We start from the raw sequence: 19,945 nt of genomic DNA on the forward strand, positions 1-19,945 counted from the left end.
AGTGGTGAGCAGCAAGACACATGTGTGAGTGGATTTGGAAACAGAAGGAACATGCTGGGCACCCAGCACAAGGAACCTACATTAATATTTTCTGAAGTTATTTGGGATCTATGTCTTAGAGGACAAAGAAATTTATCACTAAACTGACTCTAAATGCAACTAGATTGCGTTCAGTCTTCTTCACTTAAAGACTGAAAAAAATTTAGGATTTCCAAGGAAATGGGAGAAAAAAAATATCACAAATTAGTGGAAGGTAGACTATGAAATTAAGTCACGGTAAGCATCAATATCCTCTGAACCTATTCTTACTGAGCTTCTTGATTTCTTTCTAAAATCAAAGTCTTTGACTTTAAATGGGTGCCCTGGACGAGTTGAGAGGTGCACACATTAGCCTTGCTACAATTCAGAGTGGTAATAGCACCTATGTAGTTGAAAGGACTCTAAGAACCTGCAGATAGGTTCCAGATAGGAACTGCTGAACAAATTTAAAATGCTATAGATGCTATAAATCTAGTTTCAATTGCTTTAGAACTAGATTTTGTCATACACAGGAAACCACACTACAAGGAGTGATCCTGCATGAGCTGAATTAGATAATGCAGTAGATATTTTCATGTTTTATCAAATATGACCTAATGAATTTTAGAACTTTATTCTTTCAGGTTTGTTTTCTAGTTGTGTAGTACTAATAGATTTTTTTGTAAGGTCACTTGTTACCTATTATTGTCTCTCTCTTTACAGTCACTTGCCACATAGCTCAGACTTTAACATCTGAAACATTGAAATCTTTACTTCTTCCATTTGTCTTAACTTCCCTTCACCTTTCAAAGGCACAAGAGGCTATGTGCTGCCATTCATGTTTTCCCACACAGATACCGAGCAACACTGATTTGGTATTAAAAATCTCTTGCTCTGCCCACAACATCTATTTGACTACAAAACTATTTCAACCAAATGATTTGTTGGCTCAAGAGAGGACAGTAAATCACCACATAGATACACTTAGGCCAGGTTAAATTAACACTTTGAAAAAGATATTTGAAATGTACAGATTCTGTTACTCTTGCTTTTTATATGAAACGATTCTCTGATCATTTTCTCCTCTGAACAAAAAGGGGTTGAAAAAAATCACAAAAATCAAAGACCTCATGCTAACAGGATAATGTAACCCAAATTACCATTTCACACAAAGCTATCACAGCTTACATCTGAAGAAAACAAATTTTGAGAAGTTTAAACCTTCAGCATCCATGTCATAACACCTAATACCTGAATAAGAGGTCAAGCACTTGACTGTACTATAAATGACTATGTATTTCCAGTGTAAGCCAGCTGTCTGAGCCACAGGCTTTTGAAAACAAGCTACACTTTACAGGTCTGGCTTTCTGAAGATCCCAACAGCAGCTACTCAGCAATCAAAGGTTACCTCCCAAGCTTTATCATGTCATTACTGAGCCAGTGCTGTGAGAACAGTGCGAGATGGCAAAATCACAAAAAGTTATTTTGCACATAGTCTGTTCCTGCTGTTTTACAAGCCTCACAAAACTAGCACAGTGAACATCTGCTAGTGGTTCACAAAATCTGCTCCTCTGTATTCGCTGTAATTTAACCAGTGAAAGCCCATAAAATGGATAGCATAACCAGCTCTATACACATCCCAAACACCGTGTTGCCTGCAGAAGATTATTAGATCCAGCTACTTTTGCCTTTTTAAGAAAGATGGTGGAGCAGCAGATGCCTCCAATTTGCACTAGAAGAAAGAAACATGACTTTAATGAGGATTGTGTATTACTAAAAGGTAACACAAATTACCAGTTCCAGCCTACTTCTGAAAGACATGTAGATGAGGAAAAGCATTTATATCACATTGAACAAAACCAGTAATGTACCACTTCTTATGTTAGAAGGAGCTGGTAAAATTGATGATGTGTGTAAGTGCAGCAGAACACAAACACCACTGTGTTTCCATGGCACGTCAATAAATGTGTTGCAGAAGCATGTTATCTGTCAAAATGGGAAAATCAGCCTTTGACCAAAACAATTATGTGCCTGAAACTGATCCTGAAGGCAAAGAGACGGAAGTTTGCTTCTGAAGAGGAAGGTCCTCCTGCAGGAAAATGCCCTTATGGACTTCAGTCTTCTGACTCCAAAGCCAGTGAAGGCTGCTCTGCCATTAGCAGTGTAAGCAGGAGAAAAGGTAAGATTCTCTCACCAAAACACTTAAGTCCAGTCTGGGACTAGACATAATCAACAACATTTTCAATTGTGGTATAAAATGAATTAAAACAAGCTCACAAGCTTTTACTACTGGCTAAGTTTTGAGGGTTTTTTCAGTTTGTGGAGATCTTTAAGAGTATTATCAATGTTTTAACACCAAGAAAAAGCTCCTGTTGTCCTAACTACTAGGAATGCTTACAAATAAAAGTTAAACATCATGTGGCCAACACCTCCCTGCTGCAAGAACATTCCCCAAATCTGCTCCTGTCATAATAGGACACTGACATGAGGATAATGTAATCTGAGTCTTTCCTAAGCAAGTTGTCAAATGAGATGCCCATTTGACAGCTATCAAGCCTCAAGCAAAAGTGAGTGAATACTGTGCCCAGATGGTTACATTTAGGCCCTCTCTGGCCAGTGGCACTGAGATGAAGACACACCAGTGGGGACAGCATAACTGGAAATTGTTGCTGAAGAAATGGCTTTTAAAGAAGGATTTGGAAGAAGGTAAAGAAAGGTCTGTGACTTAAAAGAAGTAGAAGATAATTTCCAGCAGGCAGGGTGGCATTAAAGAGGAATAATGTTACAAGTATGAAATTAGTAAAACATCACACATGTAAAACTGCTCTTAAGTGACAAGGGAAGCAAAGGGAATGCTTAGGAGGCTGCTTTAAAGGAAGAAGAAGGTGGTGGGAGAAGACAAAGGGGAGCTGGATATTGGGTAAAACCTCAAAGATGAGGAGGATGAGATGTAGACTTAAAGGGTTTGTGTGACTGCAAGTGATGCTGCTGTGGCAGAGAAGGAGCAAGGACTGTTTGTTAGAGAAGCAGAGAATGGTGGTTGACAACAGTACAGGTGTGGTATTGTTCATCTGCACAGTGAACTTGATTCTGTCAAGTGTCTGAATACAGGTTTGAACACAGAATTCTCTGGTGGCATGTCAGAATTCTACACTGCCAGCTGCAATTATAGGTGACTTTAAAGAATTTTTTTCTGAGTTTTCCACTAACAAGGGTTGGAAAACAGGCATGCATGAGAATACATTTAGATGCATCTATTAGTTTGCATAATTTATCTTGCCAATATAATGCAAGCCACATAGTGCATTTCCAGGAGTGGAGGAAATGGATTCCCAGTTTTAAAAGGAAAGGTCTAACCCTGAGCACTGTGGTGACACACTATCTCTTGGGAGAAGAAGATAGGAATGGGAGTGTCACATCTGCCTGCTAAACCCTGGCCTCCCCTCAGCTGGGCCCTGAGCTTTTGATATGGGATTCAATGGAAGTTTGTAAGTCTCTCTGAGGCCTTTATTGACACTGAAATATACAATCACACCTTATCAATTATAGTTAAAGGGAGGACTTATCTCAGAAATGCTGGTTACTCATCTGAAAAACTATTTGTGCTGATGTTATAGATGAGGAAAGCTAGTGTGACACAAGAGTAGTATTGTTGTAGAGTGTATGCTTCCCACAGCACAGAACGTTAATCATTATAAACTTTTGTTTTTTCTGAAGAACAACACTGAAATTGCCAAACAGTAAAATGAAGAATAATGTGTATGCTTTGTTGAAATTCACCTTAATCTTATCAAAACCACACTGTGTCTTTCTTTTAGGAAAGTGTTTCACAATATTTCGCACTATAACCAACAACTGCAGATTCATTGCAATTTTTCTTCTGAAGAGGTATTTTCATCCTGAAACTTGATGAATTACCTGTTAAAAATTTCAGGGTCATGGGGTTTTTGTGTTGTTCTAAGTTAAATATTTTCCTTATAATTATTGCTGTAGATTCAGTCAAACAATGTGCTCACCTTTTACCCAGTTTACACCTGCTTTTCTCAGAAGCTGGAGAATCCTTTTTCATCTCTGTTCATTTAAATCAACTTGCCACAGTAGCTTTGGGCTTTTCTGCTACTAAAAATTTAAAAGTGTATCTAATGATTTTTAAAAAACACAATAATTGAAATTTATGTGATAAAACTGTGCTGGATTCAGCTGAATTATTTTTACTTATGATTCTAAGAGGGAATGCAAATATGGAATAACTTGAAGCATTCATCTCATAGTGCCACTTTTGAATTCTATGGCCATTGAATAGCCATTTCCTAGTGAATGTGAAGTGATTAAACATCTGTCTGAACTGTTCAGCCTGAAGCACATCGGTTCAAGGAATGGTTGAACTTTCTTTCGAATGCAGTTAGGAGATCACTCACAAGTCATTGCAGACATATAGTTTGAGTTGTTACTCCATTTTCTTATGCTATTGTGGTGCAAATCACCCCAAATCAAAGTTTTATAAGACAAGTGCACTCCAGAGACTATTTTTTACTCCTGAATGCATGCATGGTTTCCAAATCATTATATAGGTAGGAAAGGATTTGGACTCTCCAGATGGCTTGCTGCTAACAGTGGGAAACCTCCTGTGCAAGGTTGCTGTCAAAAAGCAGCACATAACAGCCAATGTGATTTTAGAAGTGAATGCACATAACTTTCAGAATCAGTGAATGCCCTAATAAAATGTGATTACTACCTATAGCCTCAGTAATAAAATGCTACAAAGTTCAAGAAGAAATGATTTAATATTAACTATCATTGTTCCACCTCTTTACTAGAAAACTGTGGGTTATAAAAATTTCTAGGTGAAGGCAGGGAGTGATCTTTACAAGTCTGTGTTTGGTTAAATGACTGTCCTGTTTCCATCTAGCTCTAGCATGAAGGGAGTATAAATCTATTCAAGTTTGGTGGCGCTTTACATTTGTCTCGATTTAAAAATTAAAAGAAATACAGAAATACTTCAGTGTGTACCTTTTCCTGCTTCGTTACAGCCTGTACAGAGACAGTTACACAAGTGCAGTTGTACTTGGAATGTGCCTCTGTGTGTATGTGTAACTCTTTCTCTAGTAACTCCCGAATCCACCAGTCAGAACCAGAGTATTTCAACAGGAAGTTTTTCTATCCAAGATACTAAGTTTCTATATGCTTTGTTTGAATCTCTGTCCACACAGAGGAAAGTAACTGCTGAATGCCATGCTGAAAGAAAGGTTAATGTGCCCATCCTTTCTTCAACAGCAGGGGGAAGTGAGAAGGAGGAAGAGAGAAGGACTAAAATGCTTCATTAACTCCTTACTCATGGAACCGTTACTATTTGGAATATCAAACTACTTCGGAATTTTTTAAAGGACATAGACAAGGAATTTATAGCACAAAGCAACGTTTGAAAAGTCCCACACTCTTTTACCCTTCCAAGCTGTGGAGGGGTGCATGTGTGGTGCCCATGTTCTAGAAGGCATGCAGTGTTTCCTTTAGGAAATGCAGGCAGGGAGAGCAATGGCTTTGCCACAGCTTCTCCACTCACATGCCCCTGGACAGCTCCCTGTGAGATCACTGGGAAAGAGGGGATGAAAGCAGCACTGCCCAGCCAATTTCCCAATTTCAGTGCTGATCTTCCAGAGAGTCAAAATACTTTAACAAAGCAGCCTTGAGCATCAGCTCACACTCATCCTGTTTTCTTGCAGGAATAGAGCACCGGGTGCCTGCGTCTGGGGGCCTCAGATTGCTGAAGGAGTAGGGGCAGGCAGCAGATGGTCATCCTACTAAAGAATAAGATCTCTCTTTCGGATCTTTGGACTCCATTTAGGACTTATTCCCATCTATTAAGGAGAAGGTAAATGACCAATCTCATTTCTACAAGCATCAGGTGAAAGGGCTGTTACAATGAGTTTTCTGTGTATATAAATCTATTATATAGGGCATCAAATGCGACACATAGCACTCCTATTTATTCTCCTTTTCCTCACATTTATCTCTGTGCAAACTGCATGAAAATGACTTGGTATTTCACAGTCAGCATTATTTCTGATGAATTATGAATGTGTTTTTCTTAGGTTCTCTTTTGGGTGGTTGTGGGTTTGTGTTTTTTATTTTATTTAACTGAAAATAAGAGAAGTATTTCTTTTTAGTCCCAACTGAAATTTTTGCTTACAATGCAGTGTTTCTTGCCTCTCAAAGTGAATAGAAAGATAAGGAAAAGGGAAAATTAATTATTTTTGCCATCTGTTTCACAGAGTGGAGGTACACTTCTTTAGCACATAGAATTTACCTTCAAAATCCTACTCCTGTAAGTGTTTCTATAGATGTTAGTACAGCCTAAGCTTATGCATAGTTGGGTCTAGAATTTTAAAAGAATTAGATAAAGCTATGTAGTTTATGTAGCAATTTTGGTGCTAGAGCTGTGTTGATCCCTTGAATTTCTCTGGAAATACACCTGATTTTTTCTGATGTCAACAAACTAACTACAAAATTGTGTTGGACCATATTCTTAACTCTTAACTTGTGTGGATATCAGTTCATTGACTTGCAATAAAATCTGAATTAGTCCCACCTGATGAATTGTTAGCCTTATGGGTCTGATCTGCTTTTTAGGCTGCACAATGATGTCCCTTGGGGAATCAGAAGACAAAACTGAATCCAGTAAACCTTATGGTACTGCTGGTGAATTTATTCTTAATATATTCAATTTCACTCTGTTTTAGAGCAGCCTGTGATTAAAATCTTTGTGGTCTTCTCCAAGTCACATATGTTTTAACATTATCTGAGAAGATTTCTAATGTATATATAATATTGCATGTCTAATGTCTATATAATGTTCCTTTCCTGTTTGGTGATGAATTGGTTAAATTATGTTTTTATTTTTCTTACAATTAGTGTATCGCTCCAGATGAAACTTATTCTAAGAGTCTACAAGTAAACTCCAATATTAGCTCTCATTTTTAAATTTTCTTAGATATCACAAACATCAAATCTCAACAGAGATCAACACAATATATGGGGTACATTATTAATATTAAAAGACAAAGTTCTAGTAAGAACTAATGTTATTTTTGAGCAAATAAATGCTCTGTTAAAACTCAATCAAGTAGGCATCATATAGAAAATGTTTTTAACTTGTGACTAAAGACACATGCTAATTTCAGAAAGTAATCTTTAATATGGTAACAGGCAACCAGAGTAATTTCTCAACACACTTAGTGTCCCATTCTTTCAAGTGCTGCATGCCCCAGAACACTGTTTTTTGGCATGAGTTTTTAACAAGAGTTACTTAAATCAGCTCTTATTTAAATGACACTATGCGGTTACTCCTCTTTAACAGGGTTAGTGTTTATTTCCAGTACAGCTGTTAAGTGGGTGTGGAGCATGGGAAAAAGGCAAGTCATAAGTGAAGAATAATCTTACTCCCTTTTAACAGGTGACACCTACAAATGTTGGTTGGTGTATACACTGTGGGACTGTATTCACGATTACACCAAGGGGAATATGCAAATAATCTCCTGAAGTCATGACTAAAAAGAAGTTTAATGTTTAATGTTAAAAGAAGTTTAAAGTTTAAACTTTAATGTTAGTGCACCGTAAATGAGAGAACAACAATTTGCTAGGTAAGTATTAGTGACAGTCAGGGTTGGACACTGACAAACCACACAAAGAATCCAATACATTTAATGTTTCATACCATTTGTAGTTTTCAGCAAATCAGTAGTTTTTTATTTTAATTGTTCTTTATCTTTTGATTGCATGGCACTGCAATATTTTTCAGGAATTAAAATATGTTGGTTTATATTTCAAAGTCCTCTTAAAACTTTTGACAGACATCCAACTATGGAAAGGCAAGTATTTCTTTCTGCCCATACTTGAATCAGGGAAACATAAGGATGTAGAGTCTCCAGACTGAGGGCTGGCCACAGTCACCTGTAATACACTTTGGCAGTAGAGGCTGGTGTTACACTGCACTTGCCACACAAATGTATTCCACTATGTTTTCCTCTGATTTGTAGTAGAACAGCCAGAAAAAGCCACAGCAAAAGCAGTAAGAAATCATGAGAAACGGTATCTTCAGTCAAGAGGTGAAAGGAGATGGTATACTGATGAAGAAAAAATACAGAAATGTTGTCTTACATCCTGAGGGCTGCAGCAGTAACAGTAAGTCACTGGGGCAGAGATTAAATGAGAAAGAAGACCCAATGCTAACGGAGAAAATGAAAGAAAAATCAGCCTTATGAATGGGTGTTGTCATGTATTAAACCAGTATCCATCTGACTTGATAGAAACAATTGCTTAAAAACACTGCCAAAGGAAGCTGAAGCCATACAAGAAGGTTGTGGAGGTGTAGTGATGCATGATCCAACAAGGTACACAGGAATGATCTGAAACACTTACTACTTCTCTTTTTATCTTAAAAGCATTGCAGGAGGCTCTCAGCATGCAGCTACTACCATCTAGCTAAATCCTTTCAACTAGGAGCATCGTCTTCAAAATATTACCTCTTTTCCCAACATAGCCAAGTGTGAAAGAGCAGACAGAGCCATGTTATTAAAAATCACAGGAAGCCCTGATTGAATGAATGTTTAAGGAACAGGCAAGTGTGTATTAAAATGGTTTTTTTTTTCCATTCATCCTTTCATTTGGCTTTGTTTCATTTATTCCTACTTCCTGTTTCCGTAGTCTAATTTGGAAATCTCTGAAGTATCATTAAAATACAATTGTCACAGCTCTGCTTGGGTCCCATATTGTCATTAGCTCTGCAATTAGGATTAATATTAATTTTAAAAAATATCTTTGAAGATACTGGTTTTTTTTGGGTTGTTTGGTATGTTGATGAGAGGAACTTTTGCAGTACAGAACACAGAATGAGTAGGAACCTTATAGGCAAAAATGACAGTAGACTGTGACACAAATCAGTCAGCCTCTGACTTTCTCTGCTGTCACAGCTGGACACAGGTCTGTGAGTCTCTAAATTGGGTTCCTACATGTCTGCATGCAATAGAAGATTAGCTGTGTGTTTAGGAAAAATGGAGAGAGTATGTGCATCTAACTTATTGGGTTTTTCTTAGCTTGTTTCTGCAGGACAGCAGGGATGATGAACAATAAAATCAGGCTGCTCTAATTACTTCCTGTTCACCCACGGGTGCACCACACACCTCAACTGCAGGAGTTAAGTTTCAGACTGGTAGGGGCTTGGCCAATGGGCAACAGCTTGCAATAAAATGGAAACATTTTCTTCAAAAAATCATTTTTGCATTGCTTATGTGCAGGTATCTGGAAATCTATTAATCTAGGTCTAAGAACAAATTCCTTTGGTTTGTAATTAGGTTTAGTATGAATTTTATTACTGAAGGTTTGACATGACTAAAAGATTACCATAACACTTAAATGTAAGAAGTTTTTGTTTAATCCCAGGTTTATCCTGGTTTTACCAAAGTAGAGTGCATGATGACTCTGCCTCTAATGAGTTTTTCTGAGCTGTATTAGAACTTCTTAAAATATGGCCACTTAAATCTATATCAGGGCAATTTTCCTGGTGCATAGAATAGCTTGAATGATTTAAAAGTATAAATGAATGCAAGATTATACAAATATTCAGCATTGTGTCACTGACAGGTAATAGACTGAATTCTGTCTTTGGCTAATCTGCCTGAGGGTCTGTTTCTTTTAGAGTATAAGGTCTTTAGGGACAGACTGACTATTACTGTCTTTGGGTAGTATCTGCCTATGTTACCATAAATCAAATAGCAGAAAAGGGTTGCCTGACTGCATAGAGCATACATGAACACTTCTCTGTAAATAAAATTATCAGTCTTTCAATCTAAACTGCCAGCCTGCAAAACAAACTCAGAATGTCCAGTTAAATAATACAACAAGATATTATTAGTGAAACTCACTGACTCCTTATATAAATATGACCATCAGTTTGGCAACACCACGAGAATATTTTGCTCAGTAATTTTTGCACTGCAGCATAATCATATAACCTGACATCCTATGTAACTATGAAATACCAATAGTTGTGGCATTATACAGAATCCTAAGCTTGGATGGTGCACAAGAAATTCTTACATTATGAATGTCTTCAAGACTGATTCTGCAATTCATATGCAGACAAAAATACAAAAATGCCTGGGTTTCAACAAAAGGCTTCAAGGAGCCAGTCCTTACTTTTATTGCTTTGTATCTGTAAGGCCTTTGATAATGCACACATTTTTAAAGTACACCATAACATAAACCAACTTCTAAATACAGCTTCATGAGACAGGTCCTTTTGTATTTCCTCTTGCATGACCACACACTGCACCAAAATCCAATATACTGTATCAAATTTATGCATTTTGCAAATATATGACTATTTGATAAATGGAGTTGAATGTGGGGGTTTTTTTTGGTTACTTTTAGCAAATGAAGAATGTGCATAGTTTAGTTTGTAGCTCACATGTTACATTCAAATTGACTCTTTCTACAGTGCAATGTGCATATGAAGTTCTCTGAGATGTCTGAACTAGATTCACTGTAAGTACTTATCCAGAATATGCAATTAAAATGTAATTAATTTCTAGATATCATCAATATTCTGTCATTGCATAAGGGGAATGGACTAGGTGACCCATGAAGTCTATTCCTACCCTCATATCTATTATGATTACTTTATATTAGTAAAATTGCTTTTTAAGGTCACTTTTATGTCATGGTTCCCCTTACACAAATATTTGGTACATTTGGCTTTTTATGTGTATTTTTTCCAGTTCTGCTTTAGAATGTATTCAGTACAGGCAGAGCACCAAATGAAGGAAAGCCATGAAATTTTGTTGTAAATAATTCATAAAACAACGTTATGACCCTTATTCCCCATGAGGCACCCAGATAATGAGCCACCCAAATGAAGCAGTGAAAACATGCACTTCCCCTGCCATGGGTGTGCCCCTGACAGACTCCTCAGGGTCACAAACCCATCAATCTCTTTTCACACATGAGCTAATCAATTCAAAGAGGGAAGTGCCAATGAGCTATTAGATCAATATGGTGAAGTATGGAGATTGATCTTATCCCAGAGTGACTACATTAACAGACTCGTCAGTGTGACCTCTGCCCTGCGGCGCACATTATACAGGATTGCAAGTCTGAGATCTGAATGAAGACCTCAGGTCATTGCTTTTAATAATCTGCTTTGCTGAAAGAATTAAAAGTAAATCTGTAAAGGGATGACTAATGAAAATATGAAGTGCTTTCTGCTCCTCTAGTCTTGGAATGCTTGCAGAAATGACACCAGCTTTTCACAGCAGCCGGCAGCATCGGCTGTCTCCCACAGGCACCTGCTCAGCCGTGCCGGGCTATCGGCATTTGAGAGAACAGTTTAATACAGCCACTGAGAGAGAGCGTGCTCTCCAGAAACCAAATACAAAAGGATAAGAAGTACTAGCTCTGTCAAAATCACTTAAAGTCTTGGCTGAACTGCCAGACTGAGAGCTGGACTGGAGTCCTGGTGGTCTGAATTATTTAGCTGGTGTAAGTGGGATGGCAGGAGCTGCTGCTACTCTGGAAGTTGCTCAGAGTGCTGCCATGCACTGAGTGTTCCTTCACCAAGCAAAATGCTCCCCATACTTGCATTAACTCAAGGTCCAGCCCTGGGAGTCAGTCCGCTTTCAGTTAGGCCAGAGGCCAGTGACTTTGGGGAGAATTGATCTGATCAGAGGAGCCTGGTTCACAGAATTTATGAGCAATATGTGCTGTAATGCTCTGCTGTCCCTCAATCAACCTGTGCTGGTAAACATCACCAACTCTGCAGGAAGTCTGTACATGAAGTGACCAGATGTAATACTGTGTCACTCAATGTTTGTGACACAAACATTTCAGGCATCTCATTTTAAAGACACATTCTTTTCATATATAATTTCAGAGATGCTGAAAAGAAAGTACACTTTTTTGTCTCAGAGCATGATATTAGTATTGTTAATATTTTTAAACTCTGAATAATTTCATTGCAATGAAACATTTATGTATATAACACACTTTTAATACTGTATTTTTATTATACCAAACATTTTTATTGTTCATTGTATAATTGAATCAATGAATTAGGAAAAGGTTACTAAAAAAGGATTAATGCATTTTTAATGAAACTAAATTATATAACTTCTGTTAGTCACGGAGAATAATGGCAGATCTATCAGGTTTAAACAGATAAGAGCTTTGTGAGTTTATCTGAAAGCCCACATAATGGCCCTCATTTAGCTGTAACCTAGAAAAACAGCTCTAGCAATCCTATTCAGGATTTTAATTCATTGTTTATGTATATGATCTCTCTTCCGCCTTGTGATCAGAACACCTGTCTAATGATGCAAATATGAATCTCTTTAGCAGACACATCTATTTCCACTTGTAAAACACTTACTGAAAACAATGCTCTTTCAAAGTCTAAATGGAAGAACCAAGCAATGCAATACCACTGGGAAATGTTTCTGAACTCAGGCTAACAGATAGGGAAACCAGTGAGAACTCTGCACATTAATAGTGAGAATGTGAACATATCAATGCTCACATAGCTCAAATCCTTAAACTAGCAGACAAGCCTAAATTATAAACATTTTTCAGGTAGAAACTACTGTGCTTAAAGATATCCCAGTAGAAAATCCTTATATTGGTGTAACACTGATTGAAAAGTGAACGCTGTACAAATGTCAGGTGGAAAACTGTACGGCAGTTGCAAACTTAGTTCTGAATCCTACAGAGACATTAAATATGTGATCTTTGCAACCTAGCATTTAATTTTTTATTATTTTGGAATGGATATAAAAATAGATAACAGAAGGTTATATTATTACAGGATATACTGGAGAGGAGGGACTTTATGATGACACCCTTAGAAATATATTTGCATTTTTTTCAAGTGGAGGTATGTTACCAAACTTCAAGAGGATGATTCTGGTACTTTTCCTACCTTCCAATAGAAACTGAGAGTATGCAGAACATGTCTGGTGCACAAGATGCTGCAGTATTGCTCAAGAACTTGTCTGAATTCTGTGAGACCACATAATTCATAGTGGTGAGCCACAGTTACATAAATCTCACCACCAAAATGTGCATACTTTTTCCTACTACTAAATTGTGGGTTTTACACCATATCCTTTCCAAGCAAACTAAAAATCTGTGCTATAACAGAAGTGTTTTAGATCTAGAAGGGGTTTAAAATCCTGATATTATACTTGTACCTTTCCACTTATAAATCAAGGAACCTAATACACATCGAACAGTACAGGTCTCAGAAGGACTTTGATTCAGGAAAGCTCTTGTCCTTACCTCACTGATGGGAAGCTGGTGATTAAATATTTTCACTAAAATGAGGGTGATTCTCCTGAACATGGCCAAGGGTAAGTAAGGTTATAGCATATACAGAACCAAAACACCTTTTCCAGAAATAATAATAACACTATCTTTTTAAGATTCAGTGCCTCACACTCAACAAGTGCTAGAAGTAAATGCTGCCTCCCAATGGAAATATAAAGTTTGTTTCGCAATAAAACAACCATAGAATTTATAATCTGATTGTTAACCTACCTCTAGTAAGAAAATAACAATTTTCATTCTGGATTTCACAATCAAATGAATTTCATACCAGTGGGCTCACAATGTACTTCTGGAGTAAGGCCATGTCTTTTCCCTTTAAAAATAACCACTTAAAAACTGGTCAGAAATACGAGGAAGCAAAACTGGAATAGTGGTAGAGTTCAAACAAGGTCATGAAGTTCATGAGAAATACAATTTATCTTATGATTCTGCAATTTACCATACAGCCTCACAACTAATAATTGCAATATCACTGTCACACATGTGCTATCAACAGATGCATCTGTCTGGTCACAGAATCTGTGGCTGCATTAGGGATATCTGCTAGTGGCATCTATTTAGATACTTATTATGTATCTGAGTGCAAATAAGTAATACACATTATTTTATAGTCAGCAAGACATGTCACTAAGTTCTCTGTAACACAGGAATGGATTTTAAAAAAACCCACTCCAATTTCCACGGCAAGCAAGAGCTTATAGGAAGAGAACATTTCTGAAAACTTTCAGAACAGAAAAATAATCTTCTGGGAAAGTTACAATAGATTCAAAATACATGTCTAGAATCTAAATGCTTCCTCAGCCTCGATAGAATAAATAATGCTTTCTAGGTAAGTACTGCAGCTCTTTTGATAACATATATATTAATAAATTAAAAATGTCTCTAGATTGACAAGTGCTTTGTGGGCTTATACTGGAAAGCCAATAGCTAATTATGAAAGCCTGACTTGACTAATCAATTATTCAGATGAACATTAGGTGCCTATTATATGCGTAAACATGGGAATTATATTTCCCCTAAGTAACTTTCTAAAATAACAAACCCAAAACATGTAAATTTGAAACAGACAGAAATGGCACTATTATGCCCTTATTGCACATGCAGAACTCCCACTGAATTATTCAGGGAACAGTGAATCGGGAGTCTCGATCTTCTGACTCTGGGCAGCACAGCAATAGCAGCACATGCCATGTAGTATTTGTTATGCATGCAATATTGATTTAGCTCATTCTTGCTGGTCATGTTTCAAATTCATTTCATGTTTGGGAGATAGGGAAAAGGAGTAGTATCTCTGGACTGATATTTGCAATATATTTTTATGCCTGTTGAACACAAGATTATCTGATAAATTAGTAACACCATGTCTTTGATTGCAGGAAGAACAAGCCTTTGAAAATGAGCACCAGTGAGGTAATGAATTATGTTTTGAAAAGGTTTATACTTGCTACATTCCCCACCTCCTGTATGTAAAGACTCGTGCTCGTACTACAGAACGGATTCACTTACATTTCTTTAAGGCACAGACCACAACACAGTAATGCATAATTGTCCTTTGCATTTAAAAAAGACCACGCTCTTAAACAGCATACAGCAACAGGGAAACCAGAAATAGATGTGACCAGACACCTGCTGACAAACAGTGACAAATCCCACTGACACTGCAGTGACCCCCAGTTAGTCAAGATTTAATTAAGGAGTATAATTAAGTCAGTGGAACAGAACACTAATGAGTGGTGTTTTTTTATATGGGTAATTACACATAAGAATACAAAGTAAGCTAGACCCCTACATATATCATTAAAATGAACAGTATAGAAGGACAACCAGGGCTTAAACATTTTTGGTTTTTTCTCCACAATAATGCAGGTTGTAACACCCCATCTTGCCAAGCGTATGTAACATGCTAACAAATGCCCCTGGCCCAGCCAAGCATGTGTCTAAGCATGTTGGTAACATGACCTTGGTGGCACAATGCACATCACCATGGCTACACATGCATGGGTCTGCCAGGCTCTGTCTATCACTGTGTTTGCCTGTGTTTGTTCTGGGCAGGGGTCGCTTGGGCTCCTTTTCTTACAAATGACATTCTGTTGCTATTCTCTTACAAGTAACACAGCCTCTGGATTTCATTTATCACGAGTGTTGATTACGGGAAAGACATAGGTTACAAATTGTTCCTATGATTATCTGCATGTTTGGCACAATATACCTTTACAATCAAATGACAGAGATTTCTTACAGCACATCCAGATCCAGTTCTCTGGAATTTATTCTGGGAATCTTCAGGCAGTTGAATGAAATAGCTGAAATATCTCTGACTATGTGGTATTTGCTGATATTTGCTTATATTTCAAACATAAAAGTATTGTAAGGTAGATTTACTAGACCAACATTTTAAATTAGGGTGGAAAACATGATCATGAATAATGATGACAATGGTAGGGGAAAAACAACTTTCCTATGGTCTTGAAGATTTAAAAGAATGCCTGTGTAGTTTGGGGCCAGCCCTCTGCTGGGATTACTCTATCTGCTCCCAGCTGGTAGCCTGCAGTTCATGACAGCCTTTTATCCGTTATCAAAGCAACAAGTGGAAAAGCAGATCCTCCTGCCTGCTAACACTCTGTTCTGTTCTCTCTGTAGAATTTCTGCTTCTAAATCTTTCCTTTTAACAACTCCTCAGATTTCCTTCCTATGGCTGCAGGAGACACTAAATATCTCTTAAGTTTCTAGCTCACTTGTCTAACTTAAACTGCAGAACACTAAAGGAAGAAAGAATAATTGCACTGCACCAACAAGTTTTCTACAGGAACTGACTGAAATGCAGAATGAGCCCGATCTTCTCACACTGGAGAGTTTAGCAACTGAGTTCAGTGACAGCAAAAGAAGAACCTAATTATGCAAACAACATGGTACCAATATAATGCTTTTACAATTTAAGTACAAGTTTTACTGTTGAAAAAACAAAGCAATCAAACTGCATTGAAAACTTATTGCTTTTTTAGTAGCATAGGAAAAATAAAAAATGGTAGAACTAGGAGATATTTAAGTGTATTTAATGCAAATTCTTTCAAGCAAAAATTTGTCCACTGAAACGGAACAGTTATTTGTTATTAAAACAAATATAAATGAATATATTTTATATAGTAAAAATATATATCCCACTTTCTTTAAAATCATGCTGCCATGGAGTAATAGGCCTTAGATACACAATCCTGTAACAGTAACTACAATCAGGTAAAAATTAAGAGAATTTAACAAGCTGTTATGTAGGCTATCTTAAGCAAAAATATATGTTAAAATTTTGGGGTTTTTGTTAAAAACTTTGGTTTTTAAACAGATTTGACCACAATTTATGACAGTCATGCAATGACAGAAGATGCCATGGGAATGCCATCGTGGCAGTGATTTTGGGACTTGCTCCCTCTCTAGACCCAGGCCTTTGCCACCAGGCTCCTCTGTGCAAGCCAAGGTGCCCCTCTGAGCTGGCCACAAGAGATAGGGCAGGGCCAGGTCCCACCAGCACTGTGCTCTGCCCACAGCAATGTCCTGTCACACTGAGCAAAACCAGCTCTGGGGCCTCTGGTTCTTCACTGAGACATGGGCAGTAGCATCTCATTTTCATGAGGTGCCTGAGGTAAACATTCTGGAGAAGGACACAAAAATTTCAAGACATGAAGTTTCTATCTTAATTTTATTCCCATAAGCTGAAGCACAAGCAAAAACCCTAGCAGAACTTTAATACAATAAACCAAGGGAGGTCATGAAAATTATGCAAATTATTTCCCCATTTTCATTTTTCTGCAGGCATGTGCCAGTATAAAATACGGGGTCAGCAGGAGTGACTTCTGCATGGGCTGCAGACACACGAGTGCATAACGGGTCCCTGACGTCTTCTTCTGCCCCATGTCTGTCCCCACGAGGCTGCCCCTGCCCGGCCGCGTATGAATGAACAGAAGTGCCTTTCATCCCCCACTTGCCTGGCGCTTCAAAAGGAATTACGAAAATAGCAGCAACAAAAATCCAGCTGCCTGCCAAAAGGCCCGCACACGTCCCATTCTCACAGGCATGCAAAAGGTTGGAGAGCTCAGCAGAATTTTTATGTACGGGAGCAGGCCCAAGGAAAACTCACACGCCATAACCAATTGTGGACAGAGGATCATCTATCAGCAGACAAATGCAGGAACTCCAGAATGTCTCTCCTCAAATGAAATAATATATCTTTGAAAGCCAATGCCCGTTTTAGGCCTGAGGCCCATATATCAAGCCTGAGAGGCTTGTGGATACGCTCCAGGGCCATTAACCTTCCACCTGTTTCCCCTTGTCCTTCAGGATGAGACCCTGCCCTTGATTTTACTCCCTTCCCCTGTTCATCTTCCGACAGAGTGTAAATGTAAAGCAGAGGGCCTGCGAAATAATTCAAAGGCAATGGACCAGGGACATGGTTACAAATCTCTGCCACTGGCACTGTGACTTATGCAGGCAGTTTGTCACACATGAGCCAGGTGACCTCTGTGACATAACAGAGAAAAATATCGCCCGAGATCAAAAGATGAGATTCAGAGCACTCTAAGTAACTCTGGTGTACACAGCCACGCTATGCGGTGGCCAAGGGTTTCCTCTCCTCCCAGTGCTGCTCGCTCCGCTCACTAGCGGCGAGACACACTGCTGCTAATTTCAGTAATCTCTTTTTCGCTCATCTCTTTGGAAATCTTTCCTGTAACCTGAACATCAACATTTGTCTTCTTCAGAAGCCCCTCTTTTTCAAAAAATATAATTAAATTGACAAGGAGAGACAGCAAAGTGTCATTCAGACGATAAAAATTAATGAAAAAAATGAATCATGATTGAAAAGGGTAGATTAGTCACCTTTGTAAACAGATCTATTTTAATAAAGTAAGTTTTGAAATTTTAAGTAATTTGAGCTCTCGTATATGTCTAGTATATGTCTCTAGTATTGCAATAAAAAGTGTTCAAAGTTCAAACTTTTATTGGGATTCAACTCTCATGATGGTAAAAATGAGAGTGGAGTTAGTATTAAAAATTACGTAATAGACCCAGATAGCACACTTCTGTACCTATTAATATTTTACAAAGAGATACACTACAGAATCAGAATAACAGTCACTTGAAATAAATCCAATCAGTTTCATTTTTTTAAAAAAAATTTGAATTCATTTTTCAAGCTGTGTGCTGCATAGGAAGTTTCCCAGCTGTTTTGTACATTCAGGACTCTCTGCTGGGTGCAGACAAAAGAGTAAGGCCTAATACAGTGTTTCTCTTTCAGTCCCCGTAACCTAATGGTATGTCTGGTATGGACATTTAATTTTGTCTATTTCATAAATTAAAGAAAACCCACAACTGTCACAGTATCCCTGGCATGATGATGAAATGAGAAATACAACTGTAGCTAAATCAGCCTAAATCCCATTCTAATCCTAAATCACTTTGGCACTTGCCAACGTCTACTTGATGAAAAACTCAGTTTAACCCATGAATGTATATAAAAATATACAGACACACACACAGAGAAATTCAGCACATTGATTACAAGAGTGCTAAATGTTACCTTATCAGCTATTTCATCCTGCTTCATCTCCTGCCGACTTGGAAAATTTTGCTATGTTCAAGCTCTTTCTCAAAATCACCTTGTGTTCCACTATGGAAATATATCTAAATTCACTACATCTAAAAGCATAAAAAAAATCTGGACAATGGATAGGTTTTGAGGCTAAATCGTGCAGCAGTTACAAAGAAATGCACAGCTGAAAATCATTTCATGTTTCCCGTTGACTAAAACCTGATGTACAGCTTAAACCACTCTGTTGCAGAATGCTGCAACAGTAAACACAGTAAATGCATAATTAGTATTATAAAAAGATTACTGTGAAGTGTTGCCACATGCATTTGTAAAAATAAGAGAGCTGTTTGATTTTATAATGCTAAAATCTTTTGCTCTTGTTCAGGCCATATGATTAAACACACATTTTCTTCTTTTTAATATCTCTAAAGAAAGTGTCAGAGACACAACAGTCAGCAATTACAGATCACTTTTGTCACCAGTTTCACTGAACTCCAAGTCAAATTCCAGATGTCTTCATTTTTGAAAATATCCAGTGTTACTTTTTGTGTAAAATATAGGTGTTACAACCAAATTTTCTGGCAGTCAGATCTTTAGCTCTTTTACACTCCTACTGAATATACTAATTTTTATTTAGTTTTGGTTTCACTTAGGCTTTCTGCATTTTTTAAATATATTTGATGTATCGCTGAAAAAATTAATATTTAATTTCAAAAGCACCTAACCCAATCCATTTCCTTTTACAGTAAGTATGATCTAGTGCATCTGCTTTTGTAATATTCATGAAATCTGGAAATCAAGGCTAGGCATCATATGCTACCATCATATGCTAATAGAAGGTTTTGCTCATTTGAGTGTTTGATCTGTTTTGAATGCCCAAATGGCCTATTAGAATTTCCAAGACATAAACTACTGTAAATGTTATTATATGTATAAAAATACTATTATATGGTTATAATAAATTTTAATTTTTATAGA

The 19,945-nt window shown here is 37.5% G+C and overlaps 1 protein-coding gene and 2 long non-coding RNA genes across 7 annotated transcripts in view; 2 read left to right on the top strand and 1 right to left on the bottom strand.

The window, feature by feature from the left end:
* The window catches only part of NR5A2 (nuclear receptor subfamily 5 group A member 2), an 87,831-nt gene that overhangs the window by 38,415 nt on the left and 29,471 nt on the right, over window positions 1-19,945 (bottom strand). The gene's annotated exons all lie outside the window — the stretch shown is intronic.
* LOC128792098 (uncharacterized) lies at window positions 6,286-8,620 on the top strand. The gene is made up of 3 exons (XR_008432306.1): window positions 6,286-6,340; window positions 7,469-7,655; window positions 8,052-8,620. It is a non-coding gene; the product is annotated as an uncharacterized LOC128792098 (long non-coding RNA).
* LOC128792096 (uncharacterized) lies at window positions 10,470-18,301 on the top strand. 2 transcript variants are annotated; one of them, XR_008432302.1, is made up of 6 exons: window positions 10,470-10,557; window positions 12,869-12,937; window positions 14,037-14,218; window positions 14,766-14,799; window positions 16,145-16,298; window positions 17,194-18,301. It is a non-coding gene; the product is annotated as an uncharacterized LOC128792096 (long non-coding RNA). The 2 variants fall into 2 exon arrangements; XR_008432303.1 differs by lacking the exon at window positions 12,869-12,937 and having other exon boundaries at window positions 10,491-10,557.

Source organism: Vidua chalybeata, chromosome 9 (genome assembly GCF_026979565.1).
Source record: "Vidua chalybeata isolate OUT-0048 chromosome 9, bVidCha1 merged haplotype, whole genome shotgun sequence".
NCBI lineage: Eukaryota > Metazoa > Chordata > Aves > Passeriformes > Viduidae > Vidua > Vidua chalybeata.